The 19052-nt window shown below is 38.1% G+C and overlaps 1 long non-coding RNA gene across 2 annotated transcripts in view; it reads right to left on the reverse strand.

Moving 5' to 3' along the window:
• LOC137166806 (uncharacterized) overlaps positions 1-19052 on the reverse strand; it is a 54155-nt gene that overhangs the window by 21958 nt on the left and 13145 nt on the right. For both annotated transcript variants that reach the window (XR_010923828.1, XR_010923827.1), the window contains exon 2: positions 8051-8153. This is a non-coding gene — a long non-coding RNA (uncharacterized lncRNA). The remainder of the gene's footprint in view (positions 1-8050; positions 8154-19052) is intronic.

The following is a 19052-nucleotide window of genomic DNA, read 5'->3' on the forward strand; positions in this document are numbered from 1 at the left end:
CCCTCCAACACTTTTATTTAGCTGCTGCCTGCTTTAGCAGCTACTTGCCCACATCTTGTTAACTTCACTTTTAATTTGTCTTCTGAAGTGGTTTTGCTTATTATAAATCACCAGTTCTGAGGACAGCACAGGAAAAAATAAAGACAGCATCCAGCAACTCAAGAGAAAAATGGGAGAGAGGATTCAGAGGTGGGAAAATGCAAGAGATGAGTTTGCAAGGCCACAGAAAAATATTGGTCTGCACCTTCTGAATGTTACCTGCAGGCTGCAAATTACAGAGCAATTTCTTTTAGAGAATGGAATGATTGCTACATACAAAGAACTTCTGTAACAGTCACAAGCCCCCTTGTGTTACACATCAGAGACCTATTTCCAGAAAAGGCTACCACTCTTTTGCCCATGGCTAACCAGAGCAGGGGGGCAGCTAGCAAGAAGACCTCTTCTGTTTTTTGCTGCTGGCTGGCTCAGCCTCATAAATGCCTAAACTCATATACAAAAATGTTAATGCTTTTCAATTGCTATTCTGAATTTATATTTATTGCAATACAACATAGCCATTAGTGCATCTATCACTGGTGAATTTGTTACTGCTTCAAATGTACAACACATAATGTTGCAGCCATTTCATTTTACAAGCTAATAATGTACTGTAATATAGCTTACAATATCATGTAGATGTATTTGATTAGGGAGGTTCTACAGTCAGTCAGGCTGAATAGTGGATTGCATGAGATTCAAGTTTTTAACTTATTTACTGTACAAATGAACAGCCTTGATGCATGTGTTAATTTAACAGGTGTATCATTTTCTCTTCTCACATATTCACTGAAGAAGAACAAATGTTAAACAATCTATTTTGACTCAAATGGAAGTACAGCAGAAGTACAATGTTTTTTGACACTTGACATGTTTGTTCTTTTAAAGAGAATCATAATCATATTTAACTGTTTTGTGAATTTCACTTAACTGCTTTATTTTATTGACAACACCAACGAATGTAGCTCGGAAGATGTGACAATAATATGGTTTTCTGAAATGTTGTAAATAAAAATTATTGACCTCTTGTAAATGACGGAAAACTTTTTTTTTTTTTTTTAAATCTTGCTCGGAGAACTGTTTTTCAAAAGTTTTAAATTTTTCCGTTAAACAACCAAACAAACATGGTTTTTCATAGCACAGCATTACCAATAGTTCATGTTGTGTATCATTGCAGAGGGAGGAATCCACTTGTGTATCACTAGTTGTGAAAATAAGAACGAGGCAATGGTGTTTGGAAGAGACAATGATTAGGAGCTTTAACTATAATGAGGCCTGATCTTTCTGCAGGTTTTCAGGGATTATTTTCACACTTACACTAAGAGGAAGGATGGTTCTAGGTGTTAGAGTGCTAACCTGGGACTTGGGTTTGATTCCCTGCTTTGCCACACACTTGTATATGACCTTGAAATAATTGAGTTAGCCGCCCATGCACTTTAAAAATCACACAGGGCACCCATCTGCATCTTTAGATACCTAAATACCTTTAAAAATCTGACATTTCAGCCTGGCCCACACTTAAAAATTAGATTGGCATAGCTATGTTGCTCAGGGGATGTGAGAAATTCACACCTAAGCACCATAGCTTTGCTGATCTAATCCTCAATGTAGAATTGGCTAAATCGATGGAAGAATGCTTCTGTTGCTCTAACTACTGCCACGCAGGAAGGTGAATTACCTACATGATGGGGAAAAAACGTTTTTCTGCCGCTGTAGGAAGCATCTGCACTATTGCACTATAGTGGCGTAACTACAGCACCAGAACCGTGATGCTGTAGTAAGTGTAGTGTAGACATGGCCTCAGTCTTTTTACCTCAATTGCCTGTCTGTAAAATGGGGGTAATAGTTCATTCCTACCTCACAAGGGCGATGTGACAATAAATACATTGAAGATTGAGAGGCGTTGAGATATTACAGTAATGGGGGCCATATATGAACTTTATATTGGCTTATCATTGATGAAACAATGACTGCATTTACTCTCAATTTACACTAGTGTCAGGTTTATCAGAATCACGTGTGTGTGTGTGTGTGTGTGTAGTAAAAATGAATAATGTGAACTAGCCTTTTTATATTCTACATACAAAAGGATTCAGATAAAAGACTGTGGACATGTAATGTTTTCCGAGGTTAGTTTTCTCCCTGCCAATGACATCCTCCATAGAGTATACACATATTAAACTATGTTGTTGGATTAATTTAGCTCAATTATTTAATTAAGATGCTAATAGTCCAAATTCATTATTGGAAAAACTGCATGCTCATCATATTTATATAGCGTTAAGAAAAAGAAAAAGAAAACAATTTAGCTCCCTAATCTGGTCGTGTTCCTTGTAATACATTCCAACTGAAAAATGGGACACAACAGGAAATAGTTTACAATTTTTATGTGAAAGGGGACTATAACTGTCACTTCTGTTTAGCTTATAGTTTCCCAAGTTTTGCCAGTCTTTTATCACATTCGGATGGGATACTTTTTTAATTTAACTCTGTCATGTACATCATAGCGGGGGAGGGGAAAAAATTACACGAATAGCTTTGAAAATCCAAACTCTTAGCACCTTATTATGAAAAGTAATATTGCACCATTTCTTTACTCCTCTTTAGTGCCAGGGATCAAATGGGAACTTTTCCCCTACACTCCATAAGAATGGGGTTTGGCACACACGGCAGAGTTATTGGAAAAGGAAGCTAACATATATGGTGTTAATAAAGTGAAGTATTTTTCTCTGGGTGGTAAATTGAAATGACATGTGAAAACCTCTCTTTTTATTCCTCTGGGGGAGGGAAATCTCTTATCGGCCTAATCCAAAGCCCACTGACATCAGTGGAAGTGCATCAAATGACATCAGAAGCCTTTGGATCAGGTCCATAAACCACATATAGACTGAAAGGTAGAAGACTATGACCAATTGATCTTATGGCAAAAAGTGGCTCTAGTTGTAATGCACAGTTGCATGGATAGTCTTGCTGGTAATGCACATCATTTTTTGATTCCATGCCATGTACCCACAGCAAAAAATTTGGATTATGTTGTTTTTTTATTTCACTATCCAATAGGCATCTGTGAATTGGCTCTTTTCTAATGTGATACAGGGGCCTCTAATATATCCTGTCTGTACTCTAACACCACTGGCTTCCACCTCATGTGTCATTTGTTTCTTCAGTATGTAAAGTGGGTTGAGGGGGGGCAAAAAGACACCCAAAACTTGTCAGCATCTTTCATACATTATGATCTGTTATAACAAAGTGAGGATTAATTGGTATGTGTTGCATTTCAGAATATAATGCTATCTTGGAATATATTAGATTATTTTGAATAATAAAAAACAAATAGATCATTTTCAATTTGTGCATGTTGCAAAATATGCTATAAATATGATTGATATTTATGCATGCATACCAAAGGAATACACTAAAATGTTGGAGAAAAGGCCACAGAGCCCACCATGCTGGTTTTTTTGTTTTAGTTTTTTTCCCCCTCTTCTCAGGGTTCATTTGCTTGTTTACTCCAGATTCCTCTCCATCCTCTCTTTACTTTAATTTATCAATGTACGATAGAAATATGTACAGTAGAGCTCTGCAACAGAACTGGGACCCTGCAGGTCCCATAATAGCGGGACTTGGTAAAAGTATGTTGTTACTGGCAGGATTGGTTGGGGGGAGGGGGCAGACAGATTGTGGTAATTTGCAGGAAAACACTAACTCTCTTGTCAATTTGTCATAAATAGAATATCAGCATTGTAAAGCATGGGGTTTTTGTTTGTTTTTTTTTAAAATAAAGTTTTAATACTTAAATTTAAGTGAGGGATAGAAAGACAATTGATGTCTCTTTTAACATTAATTAAAGTATGTTTACATGGTTTAAACAAGATTTGTTTTATTATTTTAGTGGTAAAAATACTGTCTGAATTCTGATTTTATATATATATATATATAAAACTGACTTTTTTTTTTTTTGAGTAGCATGGGGTAATCTCTATCTCTTGCAGGATTTGCAAGATCTAAGGTTTTTTGGGAGTTGGATAAAAATGCAAGAAAATGCGGGAGCAGGTGGGAGCAGGATTAAAAAATAGTCTAGTGCAGGGCTCTAGTATGTGGCTCTACGTAACTAAACATGCAATCTTATCCTCTACACTACTGTTACCACCCATACAGCAAAATGCAAATCTTTTGCCCCAATGCAATACAAGATTTTAAGTGAAAATTGCCCAAGATTCTCTTTCAGATCTTGCTGGTTGATTGGATGAAGGATATTTTCCCCTGGTAGTCTCCTATCCTGCAATACTTTTCTTCATTGAAAAATAACACAGAAGTCTGCGTAAAAGAATTACAACAGATTTTTTTTTTAAAATACCAATATAATCTGCTTCTACCTATCTGGCTGAAAGATTCTTTATAATGACCAAAGTTCTGAAAATGAAACAACATTCTCTGGCAGCCTTAAAAACCTAAAGAATTCTCAAACCAACTTTGCTCCAAGTGTTTTCTTCATACCTTGCTAATATGAAAACACCATACTATGGCCTCCATCTTGCTATCAACTTCTATAGGCTATGTGGAGCTTGACATATAATGTAAAAATTATATTTCATGTGTCAGTGTCACAAACATAAGCCTATTGTGTAAGGACCCACTAAAACTATTTAGGTTTATCTTATCAAGGGAAAAGTAAATTTACTACTAAAATAAGATATCCCTGAACACCCAATTATAATTCCAGGAAAGAAAATAAACACTAAATTCTATTTTATTCCAGATTATTTTTCATGTAAGGATGTCACCAAAGCGGTAGGTTCTCAAGTTGGTTATTTGCAGCAACTCTTTTCAAACTCAAGCTGTAATCAACCACACTATAAACTCTATCTCTACTGTTTCCAATCCCTTGTAAATCAGTCAAATAAGATTCACTTGTTTCATTTGTTTGCCAGTTTAAAAAAAAGGCAGATCCTCTAGCTTGATGCAAGAGATAAAACAACTAATTTAATTAGGATTGAGAAGAAAATCTTCAAAACCTTATTTAAGAACAAGTCCAAAGGATAAAGCACATAAAGCAAAGACTAAAGTGATTGTAACTGAGACATCATTTTCTTTCTTTTCTGTGTATGTTTTGCTTCGTTTTTATAAAAAAAAAAAACCCCTAACAAATGAACTCTGAACGTACTCTTCTCTGTGTGTAAAAAAAACCCCCCAAACCAAAAAACCATGAGTCTCCATTATCTCCACTGTTTCCTTTGAAATGAAAGGAGCACTACAGAGTGTCTTAATCCAAACAAATACCATCTTGCACCTTAATACAGTAAATAAGAGAGAGGCTGAGAACATATACAGAATACAACACAACATACAGTGGAATAAAATACACAGAAGTATGGCGACAGCTGTAACTGAATGGTTAGTGAATCAACTAAACCATTACAATTTGTGCATGTGCGCGTGCGCGCACGCATACACACACACACAATTTATTTGTTAAACTGTGTCTTCTAAACACAGAATGTTGCACAGCAGAAAAGGCAATTAAACAGAACAGCAGGAAGCTGTCAATCTCTCCAACAACCAACAAAAGCATCTACTATCAAAGCAAATAATGTAAACATTGAAGGGAAAATCAGGTTGTGTCATAAAAATGAAGAAAAAATTGTAACACTGCCTCTCAGTATATATTTTTGCTTGTGTTGTCATTTTGCTAGATTTTGTCCCACACATTTAACATGGTGCAAACATGATATAACATTCATGAGGTTTTCTTACAGTATTTTGGAGTACTTTGGTAGTGAGGTCGGTGTGGTGTGATTTTTTTTTCATGTTAGTGTACAAATAAATGGACAGTCACAGCTTATCATCACTTAAAGATGCATGTGCATGCTGCAGTTTACTGAAACATGATTGGCTGCTACATAAATCAATCTGATAGAGATCGGTCCCATGAAGAAAAGATAAATCATTAGGCCTGTGCTTTGGGAATGTAATTCATTTTAGATAGTGATTATTGATGATTTAATTCCACTGGTACATGTACATGTCTAGACCATGCTTTTATATAAAATGTTAAAGCAACAGAATATATTCATTCCAAGAAATGCCACAAGGAAGTGAAACCACGTTAATGCAATACTCCACATGAGATTTTACATGCACAGAAGTTAGCAAAGTCAAAGTTATGGTTCCCACAGCAACTGTAACTCAGCCCTCTTGTGTATATATATTTTCTATTGCTGTGTGTTGTGATAACTTTTCTGACTAAATAAATGTTCTGTGCAAGTGTGCTCAATGAGGCCAAATTATGGGTGCTGTGAGAAACATAACTTTGAATTTTCTGACTTTTGTCTTTGTTAAATCTAAACCATAATATTGCACTAACAATATTTTTGTTGTTGTGTTGCTTTCAACTTCCTTTAAACTAGTGTGTAATTTGCACATTGAAATAAATCAAGCACAGCCTGAACCTTAATCCAATTCAAGACTTTCAGAGACAAATGAACACAATGCACTAGATTTTGCACTTATACCATATTGTGAAGTTAATTTGTACACTGAAACCCTGTTGGCATGTGCACATTGGTTATTTATACACATACTTTGCCATTTAAGTTTGTGGGCCTCTCTCAAATTCACTAGAGATGAAATGTATGTCCTTAAAACAACATATTAATAGGACTTAACTGGGTCACAGACATTGAGCTGGCCTTCTGCAGAGAGGTGAATTTCCTTCATGTTCATTTATTTGACTACATGATCACTGATTACAAGAGAATTGGCAGCCAACCGTGCAGATGGATACTTAGGCCATGTCTTACACATTTACTTCGGTTCAACTATGTCGCTCAGGAGTGTGAAAAATCCACATCCCTGAGCAACATAGTTATACCAGCCTTAACCCCTCATGTAGACAGTAGAGGTGGAGTTATTAAGTCGACAGGAGAGCTCTCTCCCATTAGCTTAGAGCATCTTCACCAGAAGCACTACAGCGGTGCAGCTGCACTGATGCAAGTTTGTAGTGTAGATCTGCCCTTAGACACTATTACTAAAGATAACAATAGCAACAAAATGCACTTTTATAGTACTTTATATGGGTGTAGCTCTGCACAAATACTAACTAGTTATTTGTCACAGCACCTCTGTAAAGCAGGTAAGTATTATAATACCCATCTTGCAGATATGGAAGCTGAGGTAGAGGGGTGAAGTCACTGACAGTCAGGGGTTCCTGACACGCAACCCTGTTCTCACTCATCTGCATCATGTGACCTCTCAGTTACATACATGCTGTATTCATGCTGACACTGGTCAGGAAAATGGTGCATTCTCAATACTCACTACGCTGTTTTAACATGTTTACAGCTTCATTCCACTCCTTTTCCCCCCACCCACGCAGCTAATATCTTTTTCAAATTTAGCAAAGCATGAAAGCAATGCTTTGGAGTTATAAAAGTTACAAAAAAAGAGGATCTGAAAAAATGTCTTAAAATATGAAAAATATTTTTGTTTTATGCTTGGATAATTAAAAAAATCAACCAAACAAAATCTGACCAAACTTTCCAGAAAAATTCACCTCTGGACTGACAGCAAGCATGAAAAAATTCAGGGAAGAAGTTCTTACAGGGTACTGATCTCATCTCCTACCAGAAAAGCACAAGGAGTAAATAAAGGATGGATGAACACATTATATTCAGAACATTTGAGCCGTAACAATGGGCCAAATCATCCTCCCATGGGAAAAACCTGCAACAAAGTGGAGTAAAACTCCATAAGGTTCACCTTGAAGACTTTTCCTGAAACCATTTCATCTGCTGGGAGGAACCTGGAGACCATGGATTTTGGGGGCCATATCCTACCGAGATCCATAGATTTTGGGGATCCACTTTCAGAATGGATATAGGAACCATTTTGAAGAGACAGCTGCTGCTGCACAGTAGCTGTGCTACTTTTGGCTGAGTCCCACTGCCACAGTTCAGTAGTGTCAGGGAATAGACCCAGAGAGATGTTACAGCTGCAAAGCTGTATTATCCCCTACCTTGATTTTTGCATGGAAATCCTCAAGATCTACATTTCATCTCTACTCATCTCCCCTGAATTTGGCAGAGTTCCATCTCCATGGTGTTCCAGGGGAGAGGTATCTGAGTAAGACAAAGAAGAGATAAGGGAGAGAAAACATGCTGTCACAGAAGAGTCAGTTTCATAAACCCAGGGAAGATCTGCACTTGAGGGATCACCTTATTCTGCAGATTCTATGAGCTGCTCTGGGTTGTTTAAATGATTTGTGGAACTTTAATGTCACTTAGAGAATGTGTGCGACACTCTGCTTTTGTGTCACTGGTTCTATCTGGGAAGAAATCATTTGCACACTTTATAAGGATTACAGGAGCGTTTTCCATTTTGATTGAAAGTCATTGCAACAAACATTTCTTTTTGTAGAAAATACAATGTAGCTGTATATTCAACAATAAAGCAATTCTAGGAACTAATTGATTCTATATTATGCCCCTTAGCATTATAAGTGAATTTGACACAACTGAAATAGATTATACTAACTACTATTAGATTGACAAAGTGTTTGGAATTAAATATGTTAGCATTTTTGGGAAATTAGTTACGTTGTTCAGACATCTTTTTCTTTGAAGAAAAAGGTTGAATCTGATTGTCTTGAGTTCCTTGGAGTTAAAAGTTAGTATTTGTTTGGGACTGAGCTTATGAAAGTCTCTGTGAATGCTGCTAACTTTTTCCAAGTGATGTTTTACAGTATTGCTTTTAAAAACCCCAGAGGGTAAATAGTATTCTCAGAATAAACAGAAAAATGCTGGCCTTGTCAGATTTAGCTGCTGAAAGCCAAGCTGTTTTAAGACTTGGAGGATCAAGGGTCATGGTTATAAACAACGCAGATAAAAAAGAAAGAAAGAAGGAAAGCTAGAAGGGAAAAAAAGAATCACACCATGAATATAAGTAATAAATATGTTGACCTTGACAAAAGGGAATGAGATATTTATGCAAAAGAACAATGGAAAAGGGAAAAAAAAAAAAAAAAAAAAAGCCCACAAACTCTACTTGGAAAAATGTTTCTTAGAGCTTGTTTAAAGCCGGAAATGAGTCACTTTAGCTTCATCTGTTTTTGGTTCCAAAAGGGGAGAAAGGTCAAAGCTTCTTTGTTTTAAATAAACTGGTCGCTACTTCTGAAGTGTAACATGATAGGCTTCAAAAGCCTTAATGAAACTGGTATTTCACTGACAACCTGGGCTGCAGCACCTCGGCAGTTGCATGGTCATGTATTGGAAAAGGAGTTTTATAAAGAAAGGCACGGCAGAGCGTGACTTTGTTCATGACCTTCATACACTGGTGCTCCTGTGGCAGCCATATGGGCAATGTGATGGCTAAATTTGCCACCTCCTACTATATTTTCACAAATTGCAGCTGCATACAAGGACCTCTACCGTCATGTTCACAGATGTGAAATGGAACCATTACTCTGATCTCCATACAATGCCTTTCAAAATAGATTCTAATAGGGATTAAATTCAAACAAGCATTCCAACTAAAGACAGGACGAGTGACTTCTGGAACAAATTAAACCCTTGGAGCACTATAGGTTTTAAGTTCTTTTAATGGAAATGGACGTGTTGAGGTTTGAAGATTATTAGAAGCACTGTTCCTTTACAGAAAATTTGAGTGACAGTTTGTTAACCCTCTGACAGCCAGTCATACCCTTTCAATTATAACTGTGATCTAAGAGAGAAGCTAGGTGATGGGATAGCATAATGATATAGTGTTGTTGACAGGCAGTGGTAGTGCATTGGGCAGCAAGTTGAGAAACAGGGAAAAATCTTAAAGGAGGAGTTAGTGTTACCTGTCAAGCTGTCCTACAGTGACTCAAAAGCCTGAGTACCAACCTCAGGGCAGACGGTTAAGAAGCAGGGCATGAACCCCAAATTGGTTGTGATTTCTATACTTAGGATTTCACCAACCAATTATCAAGTGTAAACTCCTCAGGAACTATAACAGCCTTAACATGGAGTCACATACAGACCCCTTGGGTACTTCAATCTGTCTTGCCACCTAGGTAAGTCTACCTTTGTGATAAATGGTCCCTTACACCATGAATCACAGCAATATTCAGGTTACTTCCCATCCCAAAGGACCACTCATTCACCCCAGGTCAATTGCACTTTAGATCTCACACAAAGACAATGTTTGTAGCCAATCCTATAATAAAGTATCTGAAGATTTATTAAATAGGAAAAGGAAATGAGAGTTATTTACAAGGTTAAAGTAGGTGACTGTATATGCACAAATGAGTTACGATCTTAAGTTTCAAAAGGAAATAGGAATTTCTATAATAAGCAAGCTCTGCATGTCTGTTAGAGTTAATTCAGGCTAAGCCCTGGGGTTCTCTTGCTCATGTCTAGAAAACCTTGCCCTTCAGCTTGCAAGCAGCATAGAAGTACAGTTCCTTTTTAGGAGTTTTTATTCCTTTCCCCCCTTGTGTTCTGAGCTGCAAACTCAGCTGATGGGATAAATTCACTTGCATAACTCATCTTCATTGGGCAGAGGAGCGGGGAGAGTAATCAACAATTTTTTGTCCTCTTTAATGTTCCACAATAGTTCATCTACTGTTGATGGGTCTTTCCTGCTGGGCAGGACATAAACACCTTTGGCTGGAGAGCAGCATTTCATACTAGTTAATGTTTCTCTCGTCTAGTGATTTACAGTTAGAGACTTACAATACAAATGCTCAGATATCTTATAACATGGGATGCAGATGTTATAACTGAGAGTAATCCATGCAGTGATTTACAAGCATTTCATAAAGACTAAATACATTCTTGTGATTCTACTCCAAGTTTCACAATATTAACACACAGGTGAGCCAGGCCAATTCCAGCTATGTATTTGTAAGTGTTCAGTTGAGACAGGGGAACTTGGCATGAGCTGACACCTGGTCTATTAGTGTCACACTATGGAAAAGGGGGCCTGCCATATAAAGAAAGATAGAGAGCAGTATCATAGAACAGAGGGGAGACATGGAGAAAGGTGTGAGTGCAGCAGAGTGGAGAGAAGAGAGTCCATTGAAAATGTTACTGCTAGTCTCATTTTCTCCTATTGCCCAGACCCTGTTTCCTCATGTTTAAATTATGGCTTCCCCTATTCTTCCACACAAATTGCAAACTGCTCATCTTCACCTTCAGAATTCTCCACATCTTCACTCCCATCTACACTTTGAGCTTATTTCCTGCCATGCCCCCAGTGTCTCTCTTTGCCTGCTCCCTGCAACTTCTTGCCCACTCCCAACTTTGTTTCTTCTTTGTACAGCCCCCTATGCCTGGAACATCATCCCAACCAGTATTTGATAAGCATTCTCCCTCCCTTTTCTTCAGATGAATTTTAAAAACCCACCTGTTGGATAATATGCTAAAGCCTATTTATGTCAATGTCCACATACTTCTCCTGGTTCATTATCTGTACTGTAACTATTCTTGCCTTTAGACTGTGAGTTGATTGGGGTAGGAATTTCTTCTTCTGGCTTGTATAATATACCTTCTGTAAAGTGCCATTTATTCCCAGAGTACTGCAAAATAACAATAATAATGACAACAGCGATATGGAGCAGTATCAGCAAAATGAGGGAGGTTCATTATATTCAAAGGCAAGACAATTACTATACAGGGAGGTACAAGAGATTTCGAAAAGGACTCACTTTGTTATTCTTTGTGGCAATCCTTAAAGCAGAAATAATTCAGAATTATTCTTTATATAATAAAGCACAGGAAAAAAAGATTACTGGTTGAATTTAGCCATTTCAGAGATGGCAACCTATTCACTGTTAAAAAGTAGTATTTGAATCTGGATATAATGCAGAATCACACAAAGGAGCATTGAATTTCCACTACCATCACTTAGTCCTCCTTCTGTACCCATGGGACATTTTTGATTCTTACATTGGCTGACGCGGATCCAAAACTGACCAATGTATAGAGGTACCCATTCCCTCTGTGCTACCTTCCCCACACTCATCTCTGTTGTCTCCATTGGTGGCCAGAGGAACCATAGAAGAGAAAGCCATGATTTGGAGTAGATGAACTCACTGAAGCAACAGTGGCTGCCATGAAGTCTCCAATCATTTGAAGCACTGATGAGGTAGGCAGGAGGCATTGTGATGGGCACAGAATAGAAAGCTAAAATATTGATTGGATTGACTAAATGGAGAGATGGAAAAGGTACAGAGGCTGGGACAATAGATAAATATTCATAATGGAACAAAGGTAATATCCTGTATTTTCAGGTTCATGTTCCATGCAGAGATATTAGACTGGAGGGAGATCTTGGGACACATTTAATATTTGTATTAATGACCTTGGCACAAAAAGTAGAAGTGTGCTAATGAAATTTGGTGAGGCTATAAAGTTGGGAGGCATCATCCATACTGAGGCAGATTGGAAAATTATACAGGAAGAATTTGATTTTGAAGAATGGAGTAGCAAAAACGGAATGAAATTTAATAGTACAAAATGCAAAGTCATGTACATAAGGTCTAATAATAATTTCTGCTATAAACTGGGAGCACATCAGTTGGACACAACAGAGGAGGAGAGAGACCTGGGTGTGTTGGTCGATCAGAGGATGACTATGAGCCACGAATCAGATGTGGCTGTGACAAAGGCAAATGCCTCCCAGGACATATCAGGCATTTCCAGGAGAGATAGAGAAGTATTAATGGCATTGTAGTAGGCACTACTAAGACCTCATTTGGGATACTGTGTACAACTCAGGTTACTCATATTCAAGAAAGATGAATTCAAACTGGAACAGGTGCAAAGAAGAGCTACTAGGATGATCAGGGGACTGGAAGATCTACCTTATTAGAGAAAACTAAAAGAGCCTGGCTTTAAAAGGGTCTAGCAATATGAAGGCTAAGAGGGGATTGCTCTTTATAAGTACATCAGGAGGGTAAATACCAGGGAAGGTGATGGGCTCTATAAGCTAAAAGACAATGTTGACACAAGAATAAATTAATATAAACTGGACATGAACAAATTCAGGCTTGAAATTAAAAGAAGGTTTCTAACCATTCAGGAGTGAGGTTCTAGAACAGCCTTCCAATAGGAGCTGTGGGGAAAAGCAACTTAATTAGTTTTAAGAGAGAGCTGGACAAAATGATGAGTGTGATTGTCTGATGAAGTTACTTTTGCTTGTGGAGGGTAGGGCTTAGCAGCTCTGAGGGTCTCTTCTGGCTCATGTCCAATCAAGGGCGTGCTCAGAAATTTAATTTTGACCCCTATGGAGGGCCACGTTCTGTGCCGTCCCCCCACCCCTGGCCCCAGGAGGAATTTGCTCTTTCCCCTGCCGCAAGAGGCGCTTGCTCTTCCCCCACAGCGCAGCCCCGGCAAGAGCTTGCTTCCCCTCCCCACTGCCCTGTCACCATGGCCCCAGGCTGGAGGAGTTCTATGCCCACTGACAATATGGGGGGGGGCAGCCCCCCTTGTGTACATCCCTATATCAGTTGTTCCTAAAATATCATGCTTCAGAACTTTCACTACCTGTAGGGATCAGGAAGAGATTCTCCCCTTCCCCCAACCCCCAAAAATACTCTGTTTGTGTGTGTGTGTGTATTTTGCCTCTTTCCTCTGAAGAATCAGAGATGGCTATGGCTGGAAATGGGACACTGGGCTGGGTGGGCCAGCAATCTGAGGTGGCACCAAGCAGTCTCTCTTTTCACATGCGTGGCTGCCTGGTTCTTGCTCACACATTCAGGGGCTAACTGATCACCCTTTGTGGGGTAAGGAAGGAATTTTTCTCTAGGTACCATGGGCAGGTTGCTGTCCTTTTCACCAGGGAGTACGGAGCACTTGCCAGGATCATCTGGGTATATCTCACTTAAATCAATTTCCTGCCACTGCAAATTCTATGATTGCATATGGTTTTCAGCATAGAAGAATTACCATTCATTCTAATGTATTCACTTCACTCCAACCTCTTTAGCAATCTCAAAATAAAACCATAAGTGCCTGATACTGTGCTTGTCTATATACTGAGTTACTGTGGGTGGCAAGACAGGGCATGGATCTATAGTGCACTAGTTTGCCATGTGGATCCTGCTACAGCACACAAAGTTCCATAGGGTGCTTTGATATACAGCTGTATGTAACAGGACCATGTCAATGTGCTCTACAGAACTTTCACTGCACTGTGCAGTGTCCACATGCAACCTTACTAAGATGCAAGGTGGTCGACTGAAGAGTCATAGCCTGGCTTGCTGCATGCTAACATCCCACTGATTAGCCCTTTGAGTAAAGAGATGCATTGAGTAAAGAGTAAAGCTTCTTCTCTTCCAAACGTAGACTAGCACTTACTGTCACTCTACAAGTCACAAATACAACCTACACCTTTAAGCTTACAAAAACCAAATAAATCAGAAAGTTACTGCCAACTAAAATCTGGTCCTTCAGTGTGGGACAGAAGCCTCTTAACTTATGTTGTTTGCCCAGATAAGTAGGTGTTTTGCACGCTCTTTAATCACTCTACAAAGATTGAGAGCTTCTTGATCAAATTCAGCTTAGCATGAAAACTTTCTACTCCAACAGCTCATTCATTCACATGGAATTCTAACAGGTGGCCAAAAGTATTCTTGACCAGAAAGCAGCAATCATTGAATACTACCTTGTATTTAATGATATCGGGGAGGGCATTGGTCTTTTTTTCTCCTCAGTGAATCATGCTGAAATACTTTCCATATCTTGAAACACTTTATGATTGTATTCAAATAAATCTGTGTTGAAAAGCATCAAGTTATCCCACTTCTCCACCCATTGGAAAAAAAACCCTCAATCCTCAGACAAGCTCTCCCATACACGATAAGTGGATGAGAGCTAATATACAGTCTCTCTCTCTCTCTCTCTCTCTCTCTACTTCTGCAGAGTGGAGGTGGGTTTTTAATGTAAAATATTAACTCCTCCCCCCTCACCTCAGAAAACTACTTAGGTCTGATAAATTCAGAAAAGCTTCACATATGCCATTGAACTCTGGGGACTTATCTGAACCAAAGGCCACCTGGCCTTTGAAGAGAGCACATTTTTATTGAACATCATCAGATTAAGATCTGAAAGGAGGAAGGATGGTCTTGTGGTTAAGGAACTAGACTGAGTTAAGGCCTTATCCAGCAAAGCAATTAAGCTTCTGCTTAAAGTTTAAGCACTGGAGTAGTTCCATTAAAGTTAGGCACATGCACTGGGGCCTTAATCTCAATTATCCAACTGTAAATTATGGGAATAATAATACTCCCTTTGTCCCATACTTAATTTACATTGTAAACTCTTTAGAGCAGAGACTGTATCCTATTATGCATTATACAGTGCTTATCACATTTGGACCTTGATCTCAGATGGGGCCTGCAGATTGTACTATTTACTATATTACATAGTAATATTAGTAAATTAACTGACCCCTCCACAATCCCCTGTAACAATACACCATAAAATAATCTTCATAAAGGCTCCATTTTTTGGCCTATTTGCCAGATTGTTCTGGTTTGTATCCATATCTGGTTTACATTCACCTCCCTGGCTGCTACCCTACCATTTCTGCTTACTAGCTGGGAGAAGAGTCAAGCTGCTCTTTCAACAGCCAGTGATAATTGCTGCAATGTGAGGCAGCTGGCAGGCTAATGCACCTACACTAAAGCTGTGGCCTGCAGCTTGGAAAGGAAATTGAATGAATCTGAAACCCTTTGTCCCGTTTGTTAATATTTCACAATTTCTTTTGATAAATCTCTTTTTTCTGTCTCCATATTGTGTGGCATGGGGCCTCCCAGTACCTAATTTATTATTTGACAGTTCTATGCATGCTTCAAATAATGGATTGTGAAGTTACTATACTATTCCAAACAGGGTTAGAAAGTTTATTCATACAGTGAGAGAAAATGTTAAAAGTAAGAAGGAAGATTTATTTACCCTAGATTAGTGAGAACTTGTAAAACATACAAAGCAATTATAGTTTTTTTGAATTTAAGGCTTGATTGGTTCTTTAAGGGTCTTTATATATTCTTGCTAAATGTACAGAGCATTGCAGAAGGGGCAGTATAATTAATATTTTACATTTATCCTTTCCTGTTAAGTAAAGAATCTAAGCATAATCACAGTGATAAATCTGCTTTGTGTGTGTGAGTGTGAGATAGCCAACCTGAAGTTTCTCAGACGGGCCTGAGGTCTCTAAGACCTACAACCATTCTCTTGTTCTTCTCATTCATCAAAGAGCCCCCATGATTTAGCTTCTGCATTTGTATGACAACCAGGAGATTGCCAATTGTCTTGGAAATGTAAAATAAACACTTTTTCTACATATGTTAATGCCATTGTTTATTGACTACTTACTCAGCTTGGATGTAATTGGGGTCATTAGGGAAACATAAGCAGCTCAGAGCCTGTCAATACCTGACCTTTAAAATATTCACTACATTCGGTGTTACATGATGTTTAACAAGCTAGCCTTTTCATGTGAATGCAGCTGTTGTTGCCAAGCAAGCAGGAATAGAGGGGCTACTCCTTACTGAAAACTTTTTTTCAAGAATGGCTTTTATCTCAACCAGGGGTGTTGAAACAATTTGGAACAAAATATATTTCATGGAACATCTATTTTGAGGTTCACTTTCATTGGAAAAAAGCTAAAATGAGTATCATGTGAAAGAAAAACTACTAAAAAGGCACCAGGATTAAAACAGTCAACTAAAGTATTTTCATATAGTATGGTGTTTGGTAAATGTAAATCAAGCCACTTTAAGGCTGTCTCAAGCAAAATTTTATACTTGAATTCTGATTACTGAGAGAAGGTTGAAGAATCTCTCATCAGCAGATCATAAAGAATAAAGCAAAAGCTATCACTAATGTGCAGATGTTATCAGGATGTGACTTCAGCACAGCTATGCATCCCGACTGAGAGACAAAACTGCAGCTGTTTAACACATTATTGTGGAATCTAACCACAAACTATTCTATTTTAATTATTTAAATTTTATACAAAAAGATATTTTATTTCTTGTGCCTCTGCTGCAGAATGAGAGTTCCTGTCAACAAAAGCAAACACGTTTTTCACTGAGTTAAAATTATTAATAGTTCTGAATTGGCTGATATATAAATGCTTTCATTTTAAATTGTTTTTTAAAAAACAACCAAAAAAAGATATCCCACACTGAGAGAATAGAGTAAACTATGTTCTTTTCACACAATGTTTAAATGAACATTCAGTACTTTCAGACAATGGCTATATAAGTATATAACTCAGTGCAGAAAGGAAAACACAGAAAACATTAAAAAAATAAATAAAAGCAATGCCCATGAAATTAGAATTGTTGTGAAATGTGCAATACAGAAAGAAACTTGGGCTGTAGTCCTGGAGACACTTATCTACCCTGGTAACCTTACAAACCTGAGTAACATTATGCATGAAAAGCAATCCCACTTAAGTTGTTGTGTGTAAGTATCTGCAGTGTGAGGGTCTTGGACTGGTTTCAGCAAGCTAGAAAAAAGTTTAGAACTCTGAAGCAAACAACTAACAGGTTGAATAGCTGTGCCGTTTACTAGACACAGTAACTTGTCAGTCTAGAAAGTAAGGCAAGATATTAAAGCAGGTGGGTACAAAATGCATTCTTGAGCTAAAAGATTATCTGTAGTCACTCAGCTTTGAATCTGGTGTCCACTTCTTCTACCAGCTTTTTACTAGATTGGATTTTATTTGCACGATTTTAAAAAGCCAGAAGCAAAGGGTTCTGTGATGTGATAGGCTGTGAGATCAATTTCTTTTTAATTAAAAAAAAATCACTGGTGTAATTCAATTGCCAAACATGGAAAAGGTGCATTATTGCCAAAAATACAAAAATCAACTGTTTTTTCTGCTCTCAATTGATAACCAGCTCAGAGTATAACAGTCATGGTTGAAATAGGTCAGTTTACTAGTGCCCTCTTCTGCTTTACACTGGTCTCTGCTGCCCTCTCCTAACCTTTGCTCTCCCTCTAGCAGTTTCTATTCTTTCTCTCACTGATCCAGCAGGACCTTGGCCCCCTCAGGTGCCTTATGTCAAACAAGCAGGCATCTAGTATGCTACATGGCTTGAAGGTGACTGCACAGAGGGAGAAGGAAAGAGAGAGAGAGTAGTCCATGGAAAAGCAGGATGGCTTCCCTGAATCACACCAGTCCAGCTATCTCAATTAACCCTTAGTTAAGCTGGGACCTCCTGGAGAAACTGAAAAGAGTTTGAAGGAATAAGAGATGTTATCTGCCACAAGGATTACCACTCTACAGGCGGATCAAAGACAATTCCACATTTTACCCTAGTGATTAGCTGTAATTAAATAAAGAAGTCTGTTTAAACTTCATTAGCAGCAAGACGTTTGCTACAGCAGAGTGGGCACAAATCATCCATTCTTAATTAAAAGATAATCCACAGGATGACCATAATCTTCTTCTAAAAATACACCATTTCCCCCTGAAAGATTTCCTCATCAAATAAGGATAAATAACGGTTTCTATGTTTTCAAGATATGAAGGAATGGATGCTCCTTCCCGTTTGCTTGAGTGAGTGCTGAATGTGCCTGATAACATCACTTTGGCATGCTATTATCTAAAATGGTAGAATACCTCACTTCAGCAAAGTCTCACATAAATCTTTGAAAACAAAGACATTGCATATGTATGAGCTGAAATAGATATGACAGTGTTGGCACATTAATATTCCTGACACTGGGGGGGGGGAGGGGGGGGTTCAAAATTTCAAGAAGATACCAATGAATCCAGGCTATAGCTGGTGAAAGTGGGCAACTACAAATCAGGCATAATCAAACATACTGAAATTACGTAGTAAAGGAAAAAAAGTATTAAATCAAATGTATATTATAGGATATTCCCTTAAGAACAACTAATTTGGGTTAGAAATCAAGGCTGCACTTAGTCTCACTGAAATAGTATTCTGAGAGGATCAGTCTTAATCAATGGAAAAAGAACACTACTTCTGTAGACTCTTTGAGGGTGTATGGGTAACA

Source organism: Emydura macquarii, unplaced genomic scaffold (genome assembly GCF_026122565.2).
Source record: "Emydura macquarii macquarii isolate MOO-44397 ecotype Brisbane River unplaced genomic scaffold, CSIRO-AGI_Emac_v2 contig_2897, whole genome shotgun sequence".
Classification (NCBI taxonomy): Eukaryota; Metazoa; Chordata; order Testudines; family Chelidae; genus Emydura; species Emydura macquarii.